We start from the raw sequence: 27,151 nt of genomic DNA on the forward strand, positions 1-27,151 counted from the left end.
GCCTGTCAGCCTCAATTAAACAGGTGTCAATTACTCTTAATCTGAGTGATATATGGCAGGCCCTGGCTAATGCAAGAGACACTTTCCTGACCCCCTGCAGCTATACCATATGTTATGATCTTGTCAGTTCTCACAAGCCAATCAGGGTCAGGCTGGGTCAACTTTGAAGAATGTACGTTCTTCAGAGGTGGGACTGTCTCTTTCTATGTGTTTATATAGCACCTACCACAATGGGCCCCCCATGGCCTCTGGCCATTACTCAGTTTAATTAATTAATTAATTGTATTTGAATGAGAGACCTCCAAAAAAACAAGTAGGTAATACAGGAAGTGGTGAGTTGCATTCCCATCTGATACAATCTTGAATCAATGGTGTTAGAGGACACTATACTGATATAGGAGACAGTGCTTCAAATGAAATCTAAAACCAAAAGGTTATGGATGTTAACTCCGGTGTCCTGGCTGAATTCCAACTTGAGTTACTATATTCTGCCTACCTAAATTCTCATGCAATTGAATAAGACACTCTTTGCTTCCTGACCTTGACAAATGTTGTGTCGCTGTGTGATATTAAGCAACTGCAATGTTCCACCCTAAAGGTGGTTGCATTTTTAGAGCTAGGTGCACTGATCATTATATACCCATTGCTTATCTCACAGGTAGCTTGGAGGCTTAATTAATTAATATTAATAAAGTGTTTTGAGCTCAGTAGGTACTATACAATTAGAAAGCATTTCTATTAATAGCAGAATAGCAATTTCTAAGGTCAGCAAGGTCTTTCTCTTTCATCACTCTTTTCAGGAAAAGACCATAGAAAGAGCAAATACGGATAGGACTCCTTTTCAAGTGTATTTCAGAAATGAATGCTTAACTCAAAGAAAAACATTCACACTTCCTCCTCTTCCTCCTCCAACTTACTGGCTGTAACTTTGGGAGTTTTTTGTAATACCATCATATTGGTGGAGGGAGCCATATACCCCATGATACCATCAAACACTGAAAAAGAGCCTTTGAGAGTGCAGGTAGCTAACTCAGGACTGTCATGTATACAATGTTCTACTCCATTTCAGCGCTGCTTCAGTTACAATACAGAACCAAGATTCCACAAAAATACAGGGGGTCATACCTACTTCAGTTTCTCTTTCAAAAATGAGAGCTTATTTTTCATTGTGACACCACTTATGATGTCCTAGAACTCCCTCTTTGGATAAGTTTTGGTAAAAGCATAATGAAAGTACACTGGCTTATCCCTCACAGTTAACCTGTCAGTTGCAATTCCTCAGGATAAGTCTAAGTTAACTCATAATTCTAACATCAAGTGATATAATAGTGTTATATTCTGAAAAGACAAGTCCTAAAGGCCAGAAAAGATACAATCTCATTTCATTCAGTCCAGTGTTTTTGGTCAAAACCGAGACCAATTCCAGACCAAGGAACGTTCCTGTATGAAGGTGTCATGGCATATACTTCTATCTGAGCTTTCGGGCTTCACACATACTATCACTATGGATCCTGGACATTCTCTCAGAATTTTTCTTAGCGTTCACATTGGTGCCCAGGCAACAATCATTTGTATATTCTCAGAGTTCTGTGGGTGTCTCAAGTGGGCTCACACATGAGTAAAATTATCATTGTCCACTCAAAAGAGGTTATAAAATCCACTGCTTGCAGACCAAGGGAAGGCAAAATGCCCTTTCCCATTCCTGGTCAGGCGAATAGTCCTGAGATAGATGGACAATGCCTCCACCAATCAGAGAGGGACAAAAGAATGGCAAAGGAGGTGCAGAGGTTCCTGATCCAGGCAAAGATCAATCTCCTAGGGATTATGGCAATCCATTCCAGTAGCTGAAGTGTTGAGTTGCCATGCCAACAAACTCAGTTGCACAAATCTGAGGCAAGGGGAATTGTGTCCTATGTAATTTCTGTTATTAAGTCAGGGGAGAGAGGATCACAGCAGGGGCACTTCATGACATGAGTATGAACTAGAAGGCAGACTAGGAAGTGTAAACAGCCGAAGAGAAGATTCTGTCTTTACTGCTTGGACAGTCAGCCCTTCACATATACATCCTTTCCTTCTTAGTTTAGGCAGTATAGGGAAGCTGTCCAGCAAATAGGTGACCATGAGTCTGATAGTTCCTGACTGGCCCAGGAGGTCATGGTAGCCTAAGCTCATTGTGAGTTCCATACTTCTTCTTCCCTGCTGATTGCTCCTGTGAGATGGTTTACTATTATATCATGGACAAATGTTGCATAGCAATCCCAATTATCTGTGTCTCATAACATGGCTATTGAAAATGCACATCTGAAATGCCCAATGTTATTACTGCCCTTTTATGTTCTCTTTTGTGTTCATATTGTTTCTTTCAATAAAACATATCCACAAACTGGACCTTGTGGAAAGTCTCAACATTCAGAAATGTCCGATGTTTCATTATTCAGAATGTGCTAGATAGGGTCTCAATGTTGTTACTCTGAAAGCAGAGGCTTAAACCTTCAATAACCTGAGAAGTAACTGTGATGTTGGTCCCTGAAGTAGTCAGATGCCTGATAACTTTTACCAAATGGTATTTTTCATATCAGGTCACCATTTCCTCCTTGAGAATTATTCTAATACTCAGCATTTTTAGAAATCTCCTTCAAAGCCTTTTATGGTTGTCTCAAAAAGGTTCCTTAACAATGGTGTTCCTGGTTCAGTGTTTTCAGCCAGACAGGTAGAAAAGTTGAAAACCCTTTTCGTGCAGCAGGGTTTCCTTATCTAGTTTTCCATCCAAACATGTTTCACTTCAAACATGTTACTTTTAACCCAAATTAGGATTCCAATTTCATTTGAACCAGAAGGCATCACTGCCCACTTTGTGTCCACATTCTAACAACAGGAAGGGAGACTCTATTGTGTGACTGTTAAGCAGGACTAGTGGGATTTATCAGAAAAGAACATTTTTGACTAGAAGGTAAGATTAATTATTTGTTCTGTTCAGAAGTCACAAGCAAGAGAAGACAGTCTCCAAGAGAACAAATTCTCATTGGCAGAGGAATGCATCAACAAGAGACATACACAGACCCTGCTAAAGAAGTGGAAGCGAAAATTTACTCTACCCAGTTGGTTTTGACACCATACACAGGGCAGAGAAGAAACTTCTCCATTCAGATATGCAGCTGAGAAGGGGAAGCCTCCCCCATTCTTGGGCATCTCCCCATATCTTGCATAGGCATTCTGAGAAAGAGCAATGCTAGAAGCTGTAATTTCTTGGTAATACAACCCAGTTAGTATGTCTGGTACACAAAATCCAATTTCTTTAGGACATAGAGAAACCATATACCCAGGTGAGAAATTACCCTTATCGGCCACTGTTTGCAACAACCTCTCAGAACAGAGGTTCTCAAACTGTAGTCTATGAACCATTAATGATCCACAGAGCTATTGTTAGTGGTCAGTAAAGAGCTCGCTAGTCAGATTTTATGTTCTTCCTTGTTTCCATCTACTGCACTGCACTGAAAGAGTGCTAAAATGCATAACTAGTTATTATTAATTAGTAATATTTCCTAATATTAATTTGTCATGTATGCTACATAGCTATAGTTGCCACAGGGATGTTAATCTATTGCCACTGAGGAGGGAGGTGGCCCACAAAGTCTGACTGTAGATAAAGACAGCAGTTTGCGAGAGATCTGTGTGGTTTGCTGGTGGGGTCCAGGTATTCCATAGGAAGGAGTTACAGGGAAGAGAGTCGATGGAATTTTTTTCCTCCTTTGCTTCCAACCGTGGATTTTTCCATTTCATCGGAATCAACTGCTTCTTCAGAGTTAATGGAGTACGCTCTAGAGCACACAAGAGTTATGAGCAAAAGGAAATAAAAGTAAATATAAGGTTCAAAATCAACACAATACACTAGATGAAAACGTTGCTGGAGAGGTCCAATACAAGAAGTGTGGAAGATGATACTTTCTAGTTTTGCAGAATTAGGGCACCATGGATTAAGATACAGCAATGGAAGGATTATTGCTCTTTCTTATTACAGTTCGCAATGTAGAATCCCACACCTGGGATCCTGAAAAGGTAAGTAGGAGTGCCACAGATATGAGATAAAAAGAGCAGAAATTGAGAGGAAATAAATCAGAACTATAGCTGTCCACAATTCCCAACACTTCCCCAAATATCTGGATAGACAATCCTTTATCTGCAAGCCAGGTCAAAGGACCATTCCATAATGTAGCAATGTGCATCTTGAATTTACTGAAGTACTCTAATCACATTTTACAAAATGTCAAAAAGCTTCTCTGAAGTTTAAATATCACAATCTGACACATAACAGTACCATCTATGGGGTTCGACTCTTGAGTTGTGTTTGTTTGGCACAAGAACCAAGGAGTGGAAGAAGTGCAAAACTGTCTTTATGTCACAATCGTAGCTTCCTGATTCTGGGACCAGCAGAAAAGTCAGAAATATTAACTGTTGTGTAAAAGAATCATACAAAAAGAAGTTTAAAATAATCTGAAGGGTAAAATTTGCACTTTAAAGCATACTCAGTCAGTTTAGTTTCCTGATAACTGCACAAAATAAACTTCAAAGTCTGAATCAGACTGTATTTTGGTAGCTTGTTTTTCACTTTATCTTCTAACTATTGGTCAGACTCTTAGTTGGCCTCTAACTACAAATGACAGAAAAGTGGTTAAACAAAATAAAGACGGGACTTGATCACAAGCTTGCATTTCTTTGTACTCTTCAATTTCAAGAGCAAATCCACTTTTTCAAGGCTGAATTTCAAACAACTGTTGTCAATTGCCAACTTGACTTGAACTCGATCATTTAAAGTTTACTGCCAATGATAACTTTTTTTTAACCTGACACCATAAACTTTTAATTAAACAACTTCATCTTAAGAATTCCAAGATATACTACAATAACATACTGCAATCTTCACTGATAAGAAATATGCTAGCATGACCTTGTGGAAGGCTACTTTGAATTCTAAAGTTTGCAATGGTGTTAAATCCAGATGAATATGACAATGTATTAGAAATATTTGCTATGTTGCAATGATTTTAGGGTTTTTTTTAACAGAACCCAATCTTGTTTCCACTGAAGATCACTAAGCTCTTAGTGAGAAAAGCACTTCAGTGCACAGTAAACATCTTACTGTTAGGCCTGAGGAGCCCTCTGCAATGGTGTAATTTTATCTTGGGTAGAGAGACAGATTTAGTTCAATGTAATATTCTGAATTCTGTACATTAAGATTAGTAGTCACTTAATTAGGAGTACTTTACTTTTCTCACACTTGTATTCTGAACTTTGTTCTGTTTTTCTAAAAGCACTATAAATGTTCATCCTTTACATTCTACTGAATGAATATTAACTTTAAATAACCAAACAGCTGTCTATTAATTATGTACCTTTGTGTTGTTTGTTACAGAAAATGAACCCACTGTTACTGCTCTGGGTCTTCTACAACAGGCTTACACCTCACTCACACTGTGAAATCAAGAGGTGGGCAGGAGACATGTGTATACCATATAGAAATGGTGGCTTTAACACAAGCTCCCCTCAACAATGCCACGTACTTGCTGTGTTGTGATATGATTCCTTAGAACTCCCACCTGTTCTGGGAATAATGACAAGAAATATAGTTCCAAATTAACTCCCCCAACCCTGGAATAGTAAAAAAATAATCTACTTTACTCAAGGGTGAGTGAGTATCACCTTTGTTTGGCAGTACAGGAGTTTTTGCAGGGTTACTTGCAACATGTTGAATAAGTAATACAGTACCAAAACATTATACATCCTGCCACTGTCCTTGTCACTAAATCTAACATACATTTACAATATCTTCTTCAGCATAACCCTTCAGTAAATATGCTAGAACTGCAGTGTATTCTCAGGCTCAGATACTGATTATCAACCACTCAGCCTGAGATTATGATAGCAGCAGATTCCCTTGATTAGATTATAGCCTTTAGGGCTGTGTTCTGACTTTTTGCATCCAGACATGTGTATCTTGTTTCCCCCTTGCAGTTCTATGCAGGCACATAAATGCATTAGCTACACTATATTCAGCAGTAAAAAAACAAAACCAAAAAGCCCCACAATACCAGACAACAACAACAACAACAAAAGGAAAGTAAGAAAAAGAAAAAAACCACCTCCCTCCATAAAACACCATATCACATGGAAAACGTGCTACCATGCTCCAGTTTGTACATATGGAGGATCAGAGCAAATCCTGATGTAGACACAAATGTTATACACAGTATCATACAACAGATACAGCCTCTATTAGAACCTAAAACATAGGAATTAGTTGCTCTGATAATACAGGATGAGCCTTGAGTCAGCTTACTTATGAATTTATAAGGTGTCTACCATCTTGGTATTTGAACTCATGACAATGGTCACAATGTCACTACCTTTACCTCCACCTTCTCTGTTTGGAGTACAGTGCAGCCTCTGGTGATGAGGCAAAGTTCACACTTTAGCTTTGCATATACTAGAACACGGAAAATAACCATCAATTCCTTCTACTCCATCCAAGTTTAAGTATTCCAGATTAATGATACCACATGAGTGTGACCAAAAAACAACAGCAACAACTGTGGAAACAACCTCTACCCAGTCCCTCTACCAAACACCAGTGTACTATGAAAGGGATCTAGGGAGACTGAAAAGAGAAACAGAAAACAGGAGGTTCCTTGCAGTGGCTTCTTTGAATACATTTGTTCAAGATTAAAAAGAAAGGGGAACAAGAAAACATGCATGCCTGTTAAAAGGAAAACCTTTTTGTGTCAAATATATTAGAGAAATTGTTCAAGAACAGTTCATCCGTATACAAAGATTGCTCATGTAATGTTGCCAAGGTCAGGGTCTGCCTGGGTTATCAGCCATGTACCAAAAGTGCCAGACACCCAAGTTAAAGCTGCCTCCGATTCCCTTCCCCCACTGCATAATGGCCCATTCTTAATTGCATGCTGAGAAATCCAGGTAGGCGAATAACAATTTCCCACAATTTAGAGAGGAGAGTTGCATTTTGACACACTTCTATTTTAATTGTATAAATTCAGACATATGTAGGGCAGAAATCCCTGCAGAACTGTGTCCTAAGTATTCAATCAAGAGGAAAAAATCATATACAGTATTGTAATTCTTATGGATAATTCTGAGGCAGTTCATTGTGAACATTTTTCAAGTATATTAGCATATACTGCATTAAAGCACATCATCTTTTTAAATAAAAAACAGGAATCTTATGGTTTTTATTTATAGCAATCCTTTGGAACATATCATATGGGATGGAATAATTTACTGCTCATCAATGCTTTAAGTTCTGCAGAAGATCTATTACTTTATCAATATCCTTCATTGTTAACATAAGATATAGCATAAGTAATAATGAGTAGCATGTCCATATTGGTTATTCAGTCCCTAAACTGTAGCAGAGCTACTGTTTGTACTTTTGAATAAAAACAGATTAACATACCTCCTTTACAGTTTGTATCTAGAACGAATAAATTATAAAGCAAAAGAATAAATGATATTCCAGGATGCTACAATAAAACTTACTCAAAGGAGTCATTGCTATTAAAAATGTACCATATTCTATCTGGATGCCAGTTTACCATCTAAAGATTAAGAATATAGCACACTGAAGACTCTGCAGGGAATAAGACTTTACAAATTCCCAATTTAACATTAAAATAATAGGTCAAATCCATCCCTGCTATAACACCATTGCTTCAGTGGAGTTATAATGTACATGATATTTTCTGTTTTATTAAAATTTATTTTAATCCATCAAAACATTACTGAAAATAATATAATTAAAGACATGTGAAAAAGTAACTATAATCTCCACCATCTGAGCTGGCCAGACAAGAAGAATATATTAAACCTACATTTAGAAAGAACCAGAGGTGAAAGTAAGCCGGTACGCCCCAGTTCGGCATACCGGCAAGAGCTGTTGCACCGTACTGGAGCAGCCCAGCTTTCCCAGGGGGCAATTTAAAGGGCCTGGGGCTCCCAGCAGTGGCTGGAGATATTCAATTGCCTCCAGAGCCCCGCTGCTGGAGCCCTGGGGTAGTGGCTGCAGGACTCTGGCAGCTATTTAAAGGGCCTGGGGCTCCCCTGCTTCTACCGCCCGGGCCCTTTAAATAGCCGCTGGAGCCCCGCTGCTTCCCCAGGGCTCTGGCAGCTATTTTAAAGGACTGGGGCAGTAGAAGCAGGGGAGTCGCGGGCCCTTTAAATAGCCCCGGAGCCCTGGGGTAGCGGGGGCTCCAGGGGCTATTTAAAGGGCTGGGGCTCCAGCTGCCTCTGCCGCCCCGGTCCTTTAAATAGCCGCTGGAGCCCCACCTCTTCCCCAGGGCTCTGGCGGCTATTTAAAGGGCCAGGGCAGTAGAAGAGGGGAGCCCCAGGCCATTTAAATTGCCTTCAGAGCCCCACTGCTGGAGCCCTGGGGTAGCAGCTGCAGGGCTCTGGCAGCTATTTAAAGGGCCTGGGGCTCCCCTGCTTCTACCGCCCGGGCCTTTTAAATAGCCGCTGGAGCCCCGCCGCTTCCCCAGGGCTCCCGCGGCTATTTAAAGGGCCAGGGAAGTAGAAGAGGGGAGCCCTGGGCCCTTTAAATAGCCCCCAGAGCCCCAAGCTGCTGCTGCTACCCCGGTGGGGGGGGCACTTACCTTACAGGGTGGGCTGGGGCTGGCTCTGACCCCCTCAACTCCGCCTCTTCCGCCATAGGCCCCGCCCTTCCGGGGACCAGAGCTGGCCCCAGAGTACCGGTAAGTCACTCAACTTACTTTCACCCCTGGAAAGAGCTAAATATAGTGGAGTACAGCTTCAGGTATCCATGTCAGCTTTCTCCAATTCCTTCTTTTTGCTTTTAAATATCATTTGTAAAACTTAATAAAAACAAGGGTATTTTCTCTCTACAGAGCAGAGTGCACCATGTAATAATATAGACAGGTTAGAAAATGTGATCGGAACTCTGAATGCCATCATCGTGTTATTAAGACAAGTCACATTTACGTAGTACCTTTCATCTCAAAGGATTCCAAAATACTTTATAAACATAGGCCTCAAACCTGCAAAAACGTATGCATGTCCTTAGTTTTCCCCACTGTAATTCAGTCTGTTCAAGTCAAGGAACTTCTCACAGTGTGTAAAGTTAAGCACACAGGTAAGTCTTTGTAGAATAGGCTCCAAACATAAAAAACACTTATGCATATACTTAACTTTAAGCACTTAAGTGTTCACTGAAGGCAGTGGGACTACTCTTGTGCTTAAAGTTAAGCACATGCATAAGGGTTTGCAGGACAGGGATCATATTTTTCCTGCACTCTTTGTGCACTGAAAATTTGAAATCAATGGTTGCATAAGAAATGCAGGACCAGACACTTAACATGTTTACAAACTACTGGTAGGCATCAAGTTATACACATTTGAAATGCAGGCCCCTCTGGGATGAAAAATGACTACTATTTATCAGTGCACACTGTGTAATTGTTTAGGACAGGAAATGGTGAAGAATGTTCCAGCTGAAAGTGCAGCGGGGATGTAGGTAGGCAAAATGTAAATAGTTGATCGAAAATTTAGCCAGAAGATTGGCGTAAACACCCTACTACTGCACAAAATGCCAAGGGACCTTTAAGTGGTAAGGACTCAACTTGTAAGTGTCTTTAAAAAGTCAGCACTGGTGGCCTTCGAACCAAACTGGAACACCAATCCAGTACAGGATTCTGCCTCCTGAATCACCAAAAGATGAATTTCTGTAGCAGTTATATATCTCTGAAAAATCTTGCCTCCGTGCATTTATCCAGCCCACTCTGCTAAGCTTGTGAGATCTGATGGGACCTAGCTACAGCTAATTTAGGTTCTAGTGAGCTCTGTAGTGAAGGAATGGTGGATCTGTTATGGCATTCTCCAATCCAAGGCACAAGAGCTACAAGATCTGTAGTAGCAGCAGCAGAGAAACCTAAGAGGAGGATCCATTCCCATTTTAAATTCACCTTAGCACAAATCTCAGTGACTTGGGCTGTGCACTGGGGACAAGATTTATCCTTATAAAGAAAGGAATAAAGCCTCAATTAGAGTGGTTTTACAAGTTGTCTTTCCCAGGTATTATTATACTAAATTTACACAGAGAGGCCTAAATCCTGCATGCCCCTGCTTCAGTCAATAGTCCCATTTACTGGGTATGCTCACATAAGAAAGGTAAACAGCATCTGGCTTCTAAAACTATGTAATAGATGTAATAGAATATCAGGGTTGGAAGGGACCTCAAGAGGTCATCTAGTCCAACCCCCTGCTCAAAGCAGCACCAAACCCCAATTTTTGGCCCAGATTCCTAAATGGCCCCCTCAAGTATTGAACTCACAACCCTGGGTTTAGCAGGCCAATGCTCAAACCGCTAAGCTATCCCTCCCCCCTAAAGTTTGCACTTGCATTGGCCAGGAAACGAACCCGGGCCTCCCGCGTGGCAGGCGAGAATTCTACCACTGAACCACCAATGCTGCTGCTACACACTACTACTACTACGCTACTACTACACAATTAATTAGATATCAATTAATTAATTAATTAATATGCCATTACAGTTGTCTATAATAATCATGTTACTTTTAAAATCCTCCCACTTTCTGCCCCCAAGATCCTCAGAGTGTGGCACAGCATCATAAAAACAATTCTGAGGTACCATAATAAAAAGTAATCAAATCCTTCTTCTTACAACCCAAAAGAAACTATTGAGGATGAAGGTAATAACTATGGAGATTATAAGAATCATTCTGAAAAACATCTTTGTGCAAATAAATGTAAAACGGATTTTGTGAGGGAGCTTGACAGCCTAAAGCCCACCACATCAAAAGACGTAACTTGCCAATCAAGATGGGACGATGAGATTCCTAAAAGTTGTGTGACATCTGAGTGGTGATATCTGTCAAGATGATGCACAAGAAAGAAGTCTTGAAAACACTTGAAAATCTGATGAAGTGAGCTGTAGCTCACGAAAGCTCATGCTCAAATAAATTGGTTAGTCTCTAAGGTGCCACAAGTACTCCTTTTCTTTTTGCGAATACAGACTAACACGGCTGTTACTCTGAAACTTGAAAACAGTCAGTATCTTCACCATTAAGTTCTTTAAAAACCATCAGGACCAACTTAAAATCAAACTGCTTCTTCATAGCAGACAATGTAAATGAGTCAATGTGGAGGTAAGACTATCACATTTGCTCAAAACAAGGAGTGAATGCGCTGCTGCATTCTGAAGAAGCTGCAAATGACAGAGCTGCACTGCTGAAAGCCTTTCTAGGAGGGAATTACAATAATCCTCTCCCATCACGAGGGCATGTGTTGCTGTTATAAAGTCATCAAAGGATAAATAAGGGTGCAGTCTATATGAACTATACAACTAAAAAAGAAACTTTTCTATCTCTTTCAGCGCACAGATTTCCACAAAGAAGATGTAGATGAATGGAATACCAAGATTCTTAACCTGACTACTTGTGCTGAAATCCCTTAAATAAGCAGGGACATGCATGAAGAAAAACATCTTCATAAAGATGAACTGTAGCCATTGGCAAAACTTTTGCTTTCTCTGGATTGAGGAAGAGTCAGCTGACAATATCATCCAAGCATTCCTCCAGCATGGATATTGTACTTGCAGAATCCATGGGCAAGAGATATACAGTTGCATATCATCAGTGTTCTGCCAATGGCTTTGCTAATTAGCATTTTTACACTACCCACTGGAAGCACATAAACTATGTGACGTGACTCTTCTGTCTGCCAAGCAAACCTTGAACTTCAGCACCACTCTGAAGCTCAATAAAGTCCTGTTACCATTAATTTGATATTCAGCACAACAAAATAGTTGGCTAATTCAGTCATAAAGCTTAGCATCTGGTAATATAAACCACTTGATTTCCCCACACATGCGCAAACAGAGATTTCCATGTATTTGTGTGTATTTAGCTGGACTATAAACTGCAAAATGTACTGCAAGTAGTATTTACATGACATACACAAAAACTAGTTGTGGTCATGCATTACATTAAGGTCTTGCATTTCTCTTGATGACTAAAAACGGGTTTACAATTCACCAAATTGAATTACGGTACATAAAACGTATTATTTGAAGTTTATACTACATCATATAAAATCAGAGTCTGATCCTGAAAACATTTTAATTATTCACTTTATCAGAGACTTACAGTATTTGAATTTTAACATTTATTGTCTCCATAATAAAAAATAAATTACTTTCTTAAAAATGCAACTGTATGTGACAAACAAATTCTCGGGCATTATTGAGTGTCATAAGTACTAAAAACAACTCCTTGTATATCTGTGGCCTGACTGGAGTGGTAATATTGACTGGAGGAAAAGTTCAGGATGGAGTAGAGAGAATTAGATAATGAACTTCTGTTAACTCTGGCAGAAACTGCACGAGTAACTTAACCTATTGAAAGTGTGCCCCAAACCCTCCAGGTCTCAGTAGACTGAAAGCTGTAATTCTTAAACTACAACAGTGATAGTTCTTCAGAAGCCTTTGTAAGTAATCCAGTTGAGCAGATGACATGGCCTTCTCAGACTAGAACATACTGGAACAGGAAAATGTATATATGCTTACTCAAATTTTCCTTTATGTCAAGTAGAAGAGATCAAAAGATCTCACGGTGAGTCTTCAGTTTGGGGGCAAAACTCAAACCTATTGGTCATTGGTTCAGAGAGAAACCTCTCCTGCTGAAGAGGCTGGCAGTTGAGATAAATTCCACAGCCAGTGGACTTTATTGCTTCAAGAGAGGGAATTTTTGGGTAAGCATGGATATATAGTTACCTTATTCTTTAGCACAGTAGCGCCAGAGATCCTTCAATGGCATTATATTATAGTGGATAGCTGAGGAAGGAAAACATTAGTCTAATATACAACTGAAACTGAAATAATGATGCATGTACGCTGTTTCCTGATTTACTAAGTGACTACTGTGTGCAACACCTTTGGCTGAACGCAGCATTGGATGAAGCTTGCATACCTTTTGTGATGGAAAACATCAAGGATCAGCTTGCTGCCTTACAAATCTCTATAAAGACCATTATAATCTCTCTGCCCATGAGGCTGTTTCCTGCTTCAGAAGAAGGAAACAAGTTCTTTGCCTTGTGTGCCTTGGATATATGCCAAATGATCCAAGCAGATATGGAAGATATGAAGACCTTTTCCTTTTTACAGCCAAGTGATAAGACACAAATAATGAGGTTTCTTTAGCATCTGTTTTTTTTCTCCTGGGACATGAATACTTTGTGGTGAACTGTATCTATTATCAAACCCATTATTTGGACAGGAATGTCCGAGCTCTTTATTTATGATTTCATGGTCCTCCAAGATTTGAGATGCCCGTCAAGTCTTGTCTAAGCATGTTTTTAGTTGGGATATATCTTTGGGAGCCAATACTTCAAGTGAATGACTCATTTGAGGAAAGTTACTTATGTGCATAACTACTGTGGGATTGAGTATCTGATTTGTTACCCAATGGTGTGTAGACACATAAAGCAGATTGTCGTGGGACCTACAATTCTGTTTAGAATTTTGTTAACAATACTGTTAACAAAATGCTAAAAAAATTATGTTTCTCTGTCAAAGGTGCCTTTTCTATTCAATAGATGTCTTCCATGCATAGAGGGAGCTGTATGTATAGAATGTATTGTATAATGTTTTTTACTGCTTATATTTCATGTTCTATTTTAACAGTTAACTTTTTTCACAATCAAAACTGGACTGCTATGACTTTGGAGACACCAAACATACCTACCTGTTACCATATTACAAATTTTTTTAGACAGCAGAAGTCGGGAATGGGAACAGCTAGTCAGACAGTGTATTTCAAAGCTTAAAAATATTTTAATTTCTAAAAATGTTAAAATGACATTCAGTATCTTAGGAAATCTGTCATATCAGGTCAGCTCAGTTTTTAAGAAGCCTAGAACTGCTACTACTAAAGAATTACCTTTTCTGAGCAACTATATTTCTACCACTAACATTGCAAATATTTTCCAAAAATAAAATTCATATTTTTTTCAAAAGGCCATCCCCCTCAAACATAATCATTAAAATGCCATCTGTAATTTTACTTGGAAAAATAACTCACAGAAAATGAAATTCCAACAGTACTAACAAGGGAGGGTACCACTCTGACTTTACTGAATACTGAATATAGCATTAGATCCGGACCAAAGTCAACTCCTTCATGGCCAAGTATTACATTATACTAATGCAAATGACTTCCACTGATGCCAGAGAAGGACCTAGGGTAGTATATAACAGCAGAAATCCCTGTAAGCATATCTCCAACTAGCCACCACTACCCGCAGAAAGAACATGGGTGTGTGTTTCATAGGTTCTTCTGGGCAAATACTGTGCAGCTAACACATGTCGATGCAGAGAGAGAAAAAATGATATGTACATATTTAATTTTTAAAAAAGAAACCCAAATAGAGCCCTTAGTAGATCCTGTACTGGCTGTAAAAGTCCAACCTATCATTACAAGTGTAACAAGTCTCTTTGATGGGTCCTAGTCCATGGATAATACATATTTTGGGACAGCTTTACAAAAATAAGCTGTCTCTGCCCAAGAAAGGCCCATGACTAAACTAGCACAGTGAAAGAATTGCCTCTTACCACTAAGGAGGGTGGTCCCTCCACATCGGAAATTGAGGCTACTGGCAAGCCATTGAAAAGTATTTTTAAATGAAAATGCCCACACTGTTCATATCCTGTGGACACTAAGAAAACTGTACTTTTCAGTTTTGCCTTTCCCTTAAGTTTCCAAAGCCTAATCATAGAAAAAGCTAATCTCTTTCACAAATCTCTTCAGATTTTATGAGGTTACAGTTAACTGCACAGAAAGCATGAAAGAAAAATAATAGTTCTATTTTGTCTCATTTTTAAAAAAAGTGTTACAAAAGCTTTGCACTGATCTATGTAATCATTAGATATTGTCAGTTATAAAAATGCAACTTCTGTATATCTGTTTCAGGTACTTATAGGACCCCAATCATCACCTCACAGTTTTTAATATACTTATCCCCACAGTATTCCTATCAGGTAAGATAGTGCTAATATTGCAGGCAAGGTACTAAGTGAGTTGGCCCAAGATTGCACAGGGAAACCGTGGCAGAGCCAGGAATTGACCTGGAGACCTATGCAAATGTCCTAACCACTGGCCCATTCTTCCTCTACAGATAGCAATTGAGACTGAGGTCCTCAGTTTATCTACAAAACAAGTATACTATGGGAAGCCTGAGCACAATTCTCTCCACACTGTCATGTCACTATGTCTTTGATGTACTTGAGGTAGAGGCTCTCCGGGTTAGGAAGCTGCTAGCAGGGCATTTTCCATGAGGTATCTTCAGCTTGGACTCTGTTACCCGCTTTGGTCCATCTGAATCTACTAAGCTTCTGCACATGCTGTAAAGGTTATTTTTGTTCTCAGACATTTGGGAAAGGAGTGGGCTGAGAGACAGAGGCAGATGTAAGGTTCCTGTGCTTTTTGTTATTGTGACTGAAATGTGATATTGCTTTGTTCTACAGCAGGTCAATTTGTAGGCTTTAATTTTGCATGGTATAGTTTAATTTATATGCCTAAAACTACGGAGAGAGGCTGAAAGAAATCAAAATAAAAACATGGTCAGATGAGGAAGGCAGTTTCAGACTTTTGCCTCTTTAGACTGTCAAAAAGAGTGCCAATTAGTACCCAGCCATGGTGGCATTTTTTAATGGTGTAAACACTGTCCATTGGGAACTGAATTAAGATCTCTGACTTATTTCACACAGGTCAAACTGCTAACCAATAACAGTAGGAGCTCTCATACTCCAGCAATGAGGATCTTATAAGTGCATATATAAAGAACAGATAAAATAGTTTTTGGTCACTACCAACCTTGTAGGATTTGAAAAGACTACCTAGCAATAAAGGGAGGACAGTACCATCACAAATCCTCTGAACCAGCAATTTCCTAACAACTCCCTTTTTACTATATGTGTACTAACAAGTGAGCATGCTGCAACTATTTAACCTTTATAAGGGGAAATCACGTTCATAACTCCAAAAAAATGAATTTCTGGACTAATTCAATAAGGTCAAAATCATTCGCATGAAAATTCAGGAATGACTAAAATTTCATGCAGAATTCTGGCCTGTAGACAAAAACAATAAAAACTATTGTCAAAAAAATCATACTGGAACTAGTTTCTACTGTTTCTCTAGTCCAACTTATCTAAAAAGCCCACAGCAGCAGACAACAGAGCAAGTTACCCAACCTGAAGATCTAGAATAAAGCAAAATTATACATTGGGATGCTTATTTTTATGGTGTCCATACATACAAACAGACAAGTAAATACACTGAAAATGCAGAGAATCTACAAATCATTAATTATATTTCTACTGCACGATATATTAGGATGACAGGTCCAAATCACAAGCGCAGCACTCTCATATAGCATCTCAATGCACATGTATAAACAGCATCACAGTGTTTATGGATTAATTATATTTTACACTGTTTAATTGTGGAGAGGCAACATGTAGAAAGTTATATTTACAAAGGCTCTACCATGAATTGAGGCATGCAAGCATTTATCTCCGCATATCTCATAAAATCATTCCTATGAATGGACGCATGAGCTCTGATTTTAGAGAGAGGCCAGCCAGAGCAAGCCTTACTAATGTAGCATTCTAATATTATCTAGTAGCTTTTTTTAACATATACACCCTGTCATGAATATAAAATCTGAACTTGTATTAGGAACTACACAGTAATGTTTATCTTTATAGCATGAGTAATTTTGAGTTTTAAATATATAAAGACCCCCCACTCAAAGTAAAATAATATTTTTAAAATCCCTCTAAAAATAGAGATCAAATTTCTTTAATTTATGTAAATATATATATATGCAAGCTACTTCAAATGCAGCCAAGTCACTAAGCTCATTAAGTAAGTCTTTGATTTTGGGAATTAATGGAGATTTTCACTGTTGAAGAATTAATTTTTTAGCTATCAAAAAAGCCCAGAGAAATCAACTCCGCTGAACAAAGGGCAATTCAAAGATTGAAGTTGGATCATTAAGAATGAGAATAATAGGATTCTGGGGAACATTAACTTGTAAAACAAATTTGATTCTTTAATAAATATCTATTGTGTCTATACATTCTTTAATGTTAACTTTTTTTAACAGCTGGAGGCTGTGACCCTTCCTGTCCAATGTGGACTCCACCACAGTAATTGGTTCCTTTATAATTGCAAAGCTAGATGACATAGGCATTATGTTAGTGCTTCCTGTTCTGCGCTGGCTACCTAGTTGCAAGGTGTTCGTTAGTGACAGTCTATAAAGTTGTACCAGTATGGAACAACTTGTGCTTAAAGTTACACATGTGCTTAAGTACCCTGCTGAATCAGGGCCTCAGAGATTGCCGTCTCTCTTTATGACCTGTTGACATAACGATGCTCTGTTGTTGGAGTTGAACAGTGGGACCAATGGCAAGGCATTCTTAATGAAGTGCCTTCACGTTTAGAACCTACCTATGCTTCTCTTTCCTCTCACTCTTTAGCTGTCAACTCTTTGGAGTAGGGACTATACGTTACTATGTGTCTGTACAGTGCCGTGCACAATAAGGCCTTTATTTAAGTTGGGACTTCTAGCACTATCATAAAACAAATACAATAATAATAATAATAATTGAAAAAAAAGATTTTTCTGAGTCTGAATATGTCAAAGTTCAGGCTTCTAGGTATAACTGGTCAGTCTTTTATTGGGCCTATGGTCTATTTTAGGGGGAAGATATCATGTTTTTATACACAGCATCCTTTTAGACCCATCTTTTATAAATTTTATGTTTATATTTTATTTAATGTAAGGAACCCAGGTTTTTATGTTATGATTGACATTTCTAAATTGGTAAATAGAAAAAAAAATGATAGTACAATGACCTGTGAATAAATATTTCCTTATCCAGGGAATACTGTGACATTTATTCAAGAATAGCCTATGGTAGCCAGCATAACTAAAATCTAAGAGGTTTCTTTAAATATTCTCTTTGTATAGAATGGTGATGAATTTCTTTACTAGTTATTATCAGATCCATAATCCACAAACTAAGAAGTATTTGCACAAGGTAAGTGTATAGTATCTAACATTTTCTAAAAAATCCGTCCTTTAAAACTGTGCCTGAGAATGTCATAACAAAGGAGTTGTGACCGTCTACCTGGTAAAGCACATATACTGTAAGTGATATATTTTTGACAGAAATATTAGAAACTATAAGAAAGAAGATGTGTCTAAAATTTATCCAGATATGTAGGTTTGGGTTCTCTTACATCAACTTTAACATACTTCTAAGGATTTTTCCCAATACTTCCATTTAAGAAGTAAGGAAATTAACATACAAAACAGTAAAATAAACTAACAAATGGGGCATATTTCTGGTCTACTGAACTTTCTGAGAAATCTGTATATGGGCCCGATTTTGATGCCTCATGTGGGTGTACAGGATGGGGAGGTGTTCAAGGAGTTGTGTTCCCCTCAGCCCCTCACCCCCGTTTGCCCTCTGAGGGCCTGTCAGGATTGCAGTTGCTGTATTCCAAGGAGTGCAGTGATGACCCCCTCTGTGCAGCCTTGAGAGTGCAGGTAAACCCAAAGGAGTGAGGATCATGGCCCCACTCCCTCTGTACCAACCCATGCAACAGCAGTGTGAGTATGTTGAACTCCATGAAGAGGTGAGGCGATGAGCATGTACACTTAGGGATCTCAGAGATTCAGTCTGCCTCCCTCATCTCCCACAGGGATAATGTGGCTCTGCATTGCTCCCAGCATTGGCTAGTATTCAACATGCATGATAAAGCCCTATGACAATACAATAAGAATAAGGTAGGTATATACTCTCAGTTACTCTTTAGAGAAAAGAATCCTGTATAAATGACTATGGCGGCATGTTCTGACACATTCTCTCCATAAACTGAACCCTGTTAGTGACAGCAAAACAGATTGTGTGCATCTGCTGGGAATGAGCCAGATGACAGTGGAAGAAACACACATGGATACCTTGGCACAACAACTAAAGAAGAAATAGAAAAAAAAATAGACTTGAAGAAACAGAAAGTTCTCAACTTTAATTAAAAGACTAGAGTTATTCGGGCAGAGATATACAATTGCAGACTGTATGCTTTACTTCATAAAATAATTTCCTAACAGAAACTGTATTCTAAATATTGTCATGTCTGTTCTCTATTGTATGTACATGATTTCTTTTACCCTAACTCTGAAAAGCTCAAAATACCCTTTAAAGGTAGGGAAGTACTAGTATCACAATTTTGCAGATGGGGAACTAATGGACAAAAGCAAAGTGACTTGCCAAAGTGACAAAGAAATTCTGTGGGGGAGCAGAGAATTAATCCCACTTCATCCAAGTCCCAGGCTAACACCCTAAACCGCTCCATCCCTCCTCTGCTTTGGTATGCAGTCAAAAACTTTCTTGTATTATTAAACTGACATTAAGCAAATACCCTGCTATCAATCTAACAATAGTAAAATAGTGAAGGTTTAGATTGACAGTTTGAATGGACATATCTTTACATTCAAAACTGGTAAGCTGATTTTGTTACAACCTCATTATCTCTGACATTCTAGAGCTGAGGGTGTGTATCCAAACCTGCAAAGATTCCAGCATTACTGTCAGGATTGCTCTGGAGGGCTCATTGGTTTGCAACCCTAACTGTGAAGGTTAAGTGTTTAACAATGCAACCTTAATGTTCTCTTCATGTAGTTTTTTAATGGAATATTTTATGTATTTGCCTACCAAGGAATGGCAAGGAATCCACCTAGACAGCAATTTTAATAGTGTCCAGTTTTGTAGGTCATTTGCCACTGGGATACTTGTTGCCCTACTGCACAATATGATACAATATTTCCTCCAAGGATCAAATTCTGCACTGGAGTGGATGCAGCCAGGGCTTGCACCAATGTTTATGACAGCGTGTACACATATAAAGGTATTATCTGGCCTCCAATGCTGTTTAAATAGCAATCCCAGAGAATGGCCCATCATGGCAACAGGGTTGTTGTACTCCATGTTCAGGAGTGGATTTTGGAATCTTGCTGGGTCTTCTAAAATGAAAGTCTCTCATTCTGGGTGCAAAAAACAAAGTTAATTCATACAACTGTCATTCTCTGAAGTATGATACAAAGATGAGGTCACAGATAGACAAGATATACATGGAAATTAATATGTCATAAAAAAAAAGGAAAACAGTACCCCTAATGAGAGAACATGGAAACTCTTCTGAATCTCACACTAACATCCAGTCTTGCTTAATTCTGCAGGCACAAAAAGGAGCAACTTCCAGCTGACTAAAGATTGTACAGTATGTACTGGCCTCGACAGCGAAAATCTTCTCTTTAGAGCATCTGGAAACCTGATGAGGACTAAAGGGGACCCAATTTCAGCCTCCACTGCTGTGGTGTGTGCATACCACATGCCTAACATCTTTATTTGTTAGAAAAAGAAAAGGAGGACTTGTGGCACCTTAGAGACTTTATTTGTATTTCAGAATCACAACAACACAATTTTACCTCATTTAGCAAAATGGAATTATGAAATATCACAGTAAATCTTGGTTTGATGTTTATAAAATGTATGTGTATCATCACATAGGACCATTAACATTCAGCTGAGATGAACATATACATACTCCTACTGCCTCAGCTAGCAAGATGCTCTACTATAGCTCACACTGACTGGGCACCATAAGGATCCATCCCACCTCAAGGGCTATGAATGACGCACACACAGCAAGTGCAGTGACAGGATAGGGACTCTGCTAACTGTCTAAAAGTCTATTTGGAATGTCTGACCACTGATTGGTAGTCACATCAGATACCAACACATGCTCCCACAGTGTTTCATACCAGAAGCAGGATCTGGCAGAGAAAGCAAGGGTCATCCTATTCTGAAATGTTGCATTCCAGTGGTACCGCTGTTTCTACCAAATTTGGAGATAGAGTCAGGGTGGAGGTGGGGAAAGCAGGAGGATGTTAATTAACAGAATTAAATGACGATTCTGTATACAAAAGAATTTCTTAGCAGGATATGATGGGACAGATCATCAGCTGGAGCTCAAGTCAATGGAGCTATACCAATTTACATTCAATTGCATTCTATATACTCTTTCAAATACAGATATCAATATCTGTGCATGCTGGTCCTCTCCATATTTATAAAATGGGACAGAATTTCTCAACTGTAGAAAAAAGTGAAAAATCTCACCATGGCAACACAATATTCCTACCTTATAATCTGTTTCAATTTTTAAACAGTTCTTAGATAAATACTGGTTAAGAATGAATATCTGCACAATTTTTTAACCAGATTTGTTATTCTTCTTCATTTATTCAAGTATAATAATTCAGGAAGTCAGGTTTGGATTTACACCTATGTATGCAGCACAGTAATGTTAACTGTCTCAGAAACTGGCTGAGGAAGCATGCTTGCTAGGCCACAAGATCTTTCCTAACGGACCACCCAGGTCTCCATTGAAGAGGATTGAAATCAGGCATGTAATGACTAGTTTTGAGTTATTTGTTCTCACATTTTGTTCATCAGAAGGGTTATTTAACATTCTTACTCAAGGAAGTTTTCTTTAAGCAATTTTTTCCTCACCTGAAGAGGCACTTCCTGCCTCAAAGAATATATAATCTATCTATTAGTCATTTATAGCACACTCGTTGTCATAGTATCTAGTCACCTATGTGAATTTGTCATTCCTATATTGAGTTCTGCTAGCTATGGCATGACACTTCTCAAGTCAAGAAAAAGAATTAGAATGAGACAACAGTACTTCTGTAGAGCCTGATCCCACAAGGTGTTGGGCACCATCAACTCCCATTGACTACTGGTAAAATAAGCAGTTGCATATACATGGGAGGGTCCCTAAGTGAAGTCTCAAAACCAAAACCAAAGGCATTTTCTTTCTTGTCCATTGCACTTGACAGACAAATGTAACAAGAAACATACTTTTCAGATAATATAAGTAGAAGGGAAATTGTGTTTGGGAAATTAAATTTTTAGACTATGTTGAATCTAGCAGCTCTATATGTTAGATAAGATAAGAACATATATGGCCATCATCACCATAGCATCTGAACTTCGCACCACCATTAATGGATTAGCCTCCCCACATTCCATCTGAGGTACAGAATTTTTATACCCATTTTACAGATGTGGAATTGAGACACAGAGCAAATTAGGAGAATTGGCCAAAGTGGGTCTGTAGCTGAACTGAAATTAAACATTGGTCTTTTGAGTTCTAGTCCAACAGCCTATCAACTACACCATCTTTCTTAACCTACAGGCAGTAGGTCTTCTAAATAATACCTTTTATTACCTCAAAAGAAAACAATTATATATGCACCTTTTTAGGAATGATGGTTATTGAATTAATATGTAAAAGAAAGTTTAGAAGAAGTCTGTATTATAAAGTAGTATTGTCCCCCAAAGTATGAAGTGTCAGAAATTCTGATTAGGAATGATAGTTTCAGGACCTGTTCTCAACTGCTATTGAAATAAATGAGAATGGGTTGCATGTGACTCTCGGAGACTCTCTCTTCTAGATATCGATGATTTTGCCAAATAAAAGAAACAAGTATTAAATATGCATTGTGTTTCAGAATTCAAATTAATATATGTTGGTTCACATTTTCAGTGGAAGAGCCAGTTTCTAATCTGAGATATCTAGCTTGAATTGATGCACAGCTCAAAATATCTGAGACTCTGGGTATATGCACAATATCGGCTACTCATTTAACTGTTTCATACACCGAAGACTAAGGTTTGGACCTATATATGAAAATAGAATGCCACATTTCCTTGCTTTGTAAATGTGTCAGTAGGGAGATCTTCACAAACTTGTACTTACCTAGGAGCATGGTTGAGTTTAAAGTGTCCTGTTTGAAATATTTACATTTCATTTTCAAGTGATACCAATCAAATATGGAAGTGCCATTTTTTAGGATAACATTTAAATTACAGGCCAATCTTCTGATCCAGCAAAGGAAAGATGGTGATCAAAGGCCCATATGGCTTACTGTCACCAGGAAAGGAGAAGGAAAACATTCTCTCCCCCAGTGCCCACACAATTACGTTTCCTCAGCAATCTGGAATGGCATTATTTCAGGTTCTATCTGTGATAGTCATAGACTTGAATGGTCTCACTATTGACCTAACCTTAGTCCTCAGCGAACAGTGTGTGTTAAAAAATGTGGTAGAACAGAGTGCTAATGCTTTACAGAATGGAATAAAGTAACTTGTAGCAATAGTCAGAATCATAAAATCACCACTTGTCTCAAATATGGTGGCTAGGATCTGTCAAGAAGAGGCCAGAATAATGAAAAGTGCTGCTCTTCTGAAACAGACCACAGAATATTTCCTTTGTGTCACACCTAACTGCCGTATCACGTATCACTTTACATTGTTATTAAGTAATGCAGAATGATGCTAAGTAAGGAATGCACTTTGAGTGTCCAGTGAGATGGTATCAGTGATGTTCTTTCCCATAGGTACAGAAGCAGAGCATAAAATCACAGGCATTAAAAACGCCATGCTAAATTAATAAATTAACTTCTACCTCTATCTCTCTTCTCTATCTTAGGGATATCTATCACACCCGCTGCCACACCCGTATCCTTCCGCTAAATATATTTTTTTTTTAAAAAAAGTAAACTTCCAGAAAGATATCAGTGAGTACGCTAGAGTGGGAAATGAACTGTGCTACCAAAGAGTGTAATATCTGCGCTCAGTGCTGAAAGAACTGTTGGAAGTAGAAAATGACATCTAGATGGGATATCCAGTACTATATCTGGATGTGCAGATGGCACAAAGCTCTCATTTTGCTGCACTAAAACTCTAGTAATCAAAAGCACAAAAATACACCGCAATATTCACCAAAGACACAAAGGATGTGATCAGAAATTAAAAAGGTTTATACTTCTAATTCTATACTGCACATCATACTACTCATACTGATTCTATACTGCACCTCATTATTGCTCAAATCAGGATAAAAAACTCAGGCCCAGATCCTCAGCTGCATTGTTATCTCAGCGGGGCTATGCAGATTTTCACCACCTGAGGATCTAGCCCTACAGTTTCAATATATATAACACAAAGCAGCTCTGTTGAAATTAGGGAGCCAGCCAATCATACTTTGTTTTGAAAAATCCCTGAATCCTACTTTCTAATTAATACATTTTCTTTAAAAATATAATTTTAAATTAGTTCCAATAGCTAGTACTGCAGCTGCAGTGCATTTAATAATACTACCCGTGATCCAACAGCCCCAGGTTATAGAAAGTTTAAAATGTTTACTCTTAAGTAATTTAATAATATACTGGTTCACTCTATTTAGTTTTAAATGAATCTACCACTCTGTAGTACCTCATTAACAGTAAGAGTTATATTTCTGATCTCTGGCATTTATGCATGTATATTTTGGATGAGGCTATATATCTTGTAAGCAGTTGTAAGGCTGTATTCTCTGGCCCAGTATTCCAACATATCAAGTGTGTTGTACAGAAGGTTGGGTACATGTGCAATTTAACACTTGTTTCATGTGTTGTGGAGGGGCAATAAACCTATTTTTTAGTCAAACCCATGTGCATAACTTATATCAATTCTTCATCTGCATCTTATACATAAGAACAAGATAAAAGAAGAAAATCAGACCACTCTCTCAGAACAGTCTGTAGGTAATGCAGGATCTCATCAAAAACTGCTTCAAAGATCAGTTCCTCATATCGATGAAAACACTTTTAAATTATTGTGTTTAAAGATACTGTTGAAACTGTTGCCCTATTTATTCTACATGATTATTGACTATTCATAGTAGGCCAAATCCTGTGGACATCAATGGAAATTTTGTTCTGTGGGATAAGGCTTTATATAAAGACTAAAGGCTGTGACCCACTATCAGACAAGCCAAACCCGCGAAAAAAATGCAGAAATTGGGTTTGTTTTTGGCTTAATTGGCTTGTGAGTTGCTTGTTGGCTAGTTTTTGGCTTGTAGCTTGTTGCTTCTTTTTTTTTATTGTCTCCTTGCAAGCACGGGAAAGGGGCAAGCACAGGCAAGGGGGGGAGAGAGTCAGGGGTGCACAGCAGGCCCACTACAGTCCCAGACTGCATGCTGGGGGGATCTAATCACATAGAGTGTTGGGGTCCTTAGGGATTGGCTTGTTTTGGCCTTGTTCTGAAATGGTATTAGCTTGATTTTTGGCTTATTGTGAAAGTCAGGGTGCTTATTTACCGTGTGAAAGTTGGCAACTGTGCCCACTATGGTGCATTTGAATACTGTCCCACACATTGATCCAGATCGTGTCACACCCTTAAGATCTTCATGGGAATCCACCCCACTACACATATTTCACCCTTACATGGATGCGACATGCAAGAGATGGGGATGGAGCTGTGGCAGGCCTGTGAAGGTGTGAACCAGACACATTGTCCCCCTCCACCCTTTCAGAACATACCCAAGCTTTATTCATTTTTTTTACAGACTCCCCAGTAAAAAGTGCCCTTCTGTGGCTTTTTATGCTAGAGACAATCTGGACCATTTTAATTTTTGTGCTGATCTTTGAAATGTTTTAATGTTATTTAGGTTAGACTAATGCACTATTATTTTACTTATAGACAATAGCTATTCATTTGTTATTAAGAATAATATAATTTATTACAAATTAAAATCAATTAAGCTTCCTTAGTATTTGCATTTTTCTGTCATTATAAAGTAATGTTTCCCATGGACAACATGCTGCATTAAGTTTACTTTGTAGATGTGTTTTCCAAGCAATTTGCACAATCCTCCACCATGTCCTTTATACAGATTTTGTTAACTGGTATTGGTTGACTGTTTAAAAGCAAATACTGCAAATACTATGTATTGGTTCCACAAATGACATACATCCTTCCTATATTTATGGAAACAACACAAATAGTGTTACGTCTAATCTGATTTGCCTAACTGTACATCTCTGGATCATGGCATTAGAGATACATGATAAACATGGCTGGGTTCCAGGAACAGCATATATTTTAATAATCATGCCTATAGTTAACTTTGCCTTCTAAATCATACAATCAAAGAAATTAGAATCAGAAAAGACATGTTACGGTAGAGCTCCAGTTTCACTCAAGCAACTCGAGATGCACGAGGAAACGAGGAACAAAGAGGACTGGGGGACTTTATGTTACCAAGACAACACCACCCCTGATCCTGGGGGCTGCCTCAGTGCTGCCTCAACCTGAGCTCCCTAGGAGCTGCTCCGCTGGTCAGGATCTCTGAATCTCTTCCTTCTCTAGCCTCAACCCTGCCATGCCCCCATAGCCAACATGCTGAGCCCTAGCACAGCTTTAAGCCCCCTGTATGACACTGCAATGGCACAAAGTGCCAATGATCTAGCCCATTGGGTCCTCTAGTCTACCCCATTGCCATTACAGGACTGTTCCCTACAGCAGAGTCTCAAAAATTCTCAGGTACTATAAATAACTCAGATGATAGGGCTTCTACCATTTCCCCGAGGACATTATTCCGCAACCTAAATATGTGTCACTGTAAGGAAATGTTTACTGACACTCAGTTTAGCTTAATTTCAGCCTAATACTCCTAGACATACCCTCCCCACACTTGAGCTGCCCTAAAAAATTCCTCTCCGTGCTCCTCTCCACTTCAATCTTTCAAATTTACTTTCTCTTTTCAAGGGAAGAAGCAGTGCAACTACAGTAGTTCTTGTGGGAGACTTACATCCCTTCTTTGCAATTGCAAATTTGCAATTTGAAGGATGAACCCTCTTTCATACTTTAAAGTGTTTCCAAGATTCAAACAAGTTTAAAGATCTGGGATACTGTCCAATTACAAGTGGCTTAAATAAATGGCAGATCCCAATACTGTTGATCCCTAGTTTAAATTATTCATAAATGCGACAGATATGTGAGTGAGGCAGAATGCAATCTAAAGAATCATAGAATCCTAGAATATCAGGGTTGGAAAGGACCACAGGAGGTCATCTAGTCCAACCCCCTGCTCAGAGCAGGACCAATCCCCAACTAAATCAAGACCAGATGCTGCACTTGATCTAA

General features: G+C 38.7%; 1 protein-coding gene across 9 annotated transcripts in view; it reads right to left on the reverse strand.

The window, feature by feature from the left end:
• The window catches only part of MEF2C (myocyte enhancer factor 2C), a 139,959-nt gene that overhangs the window by 102,639 nt on the left and 10,169 nt on the right, over window positions 1-27,151 (reverse strand). The gene's annotated exons all lie outside the window — the stretch shown is intronic.

The sequence above is a fragment of the Lepidochelys olivacea genome (assembly GCF_965140295.1).
Source record: "Lepidochelys olivacea isolate rLepOli2 genome assembly, chromosome: 5".
NCBI classification, from domain to species: domain Eukaryota; kingdom Metazoa; phylum Chordata; order Testudines; family Cheloniidae; genus Lepidochelys; species Lepidochelys olivacea.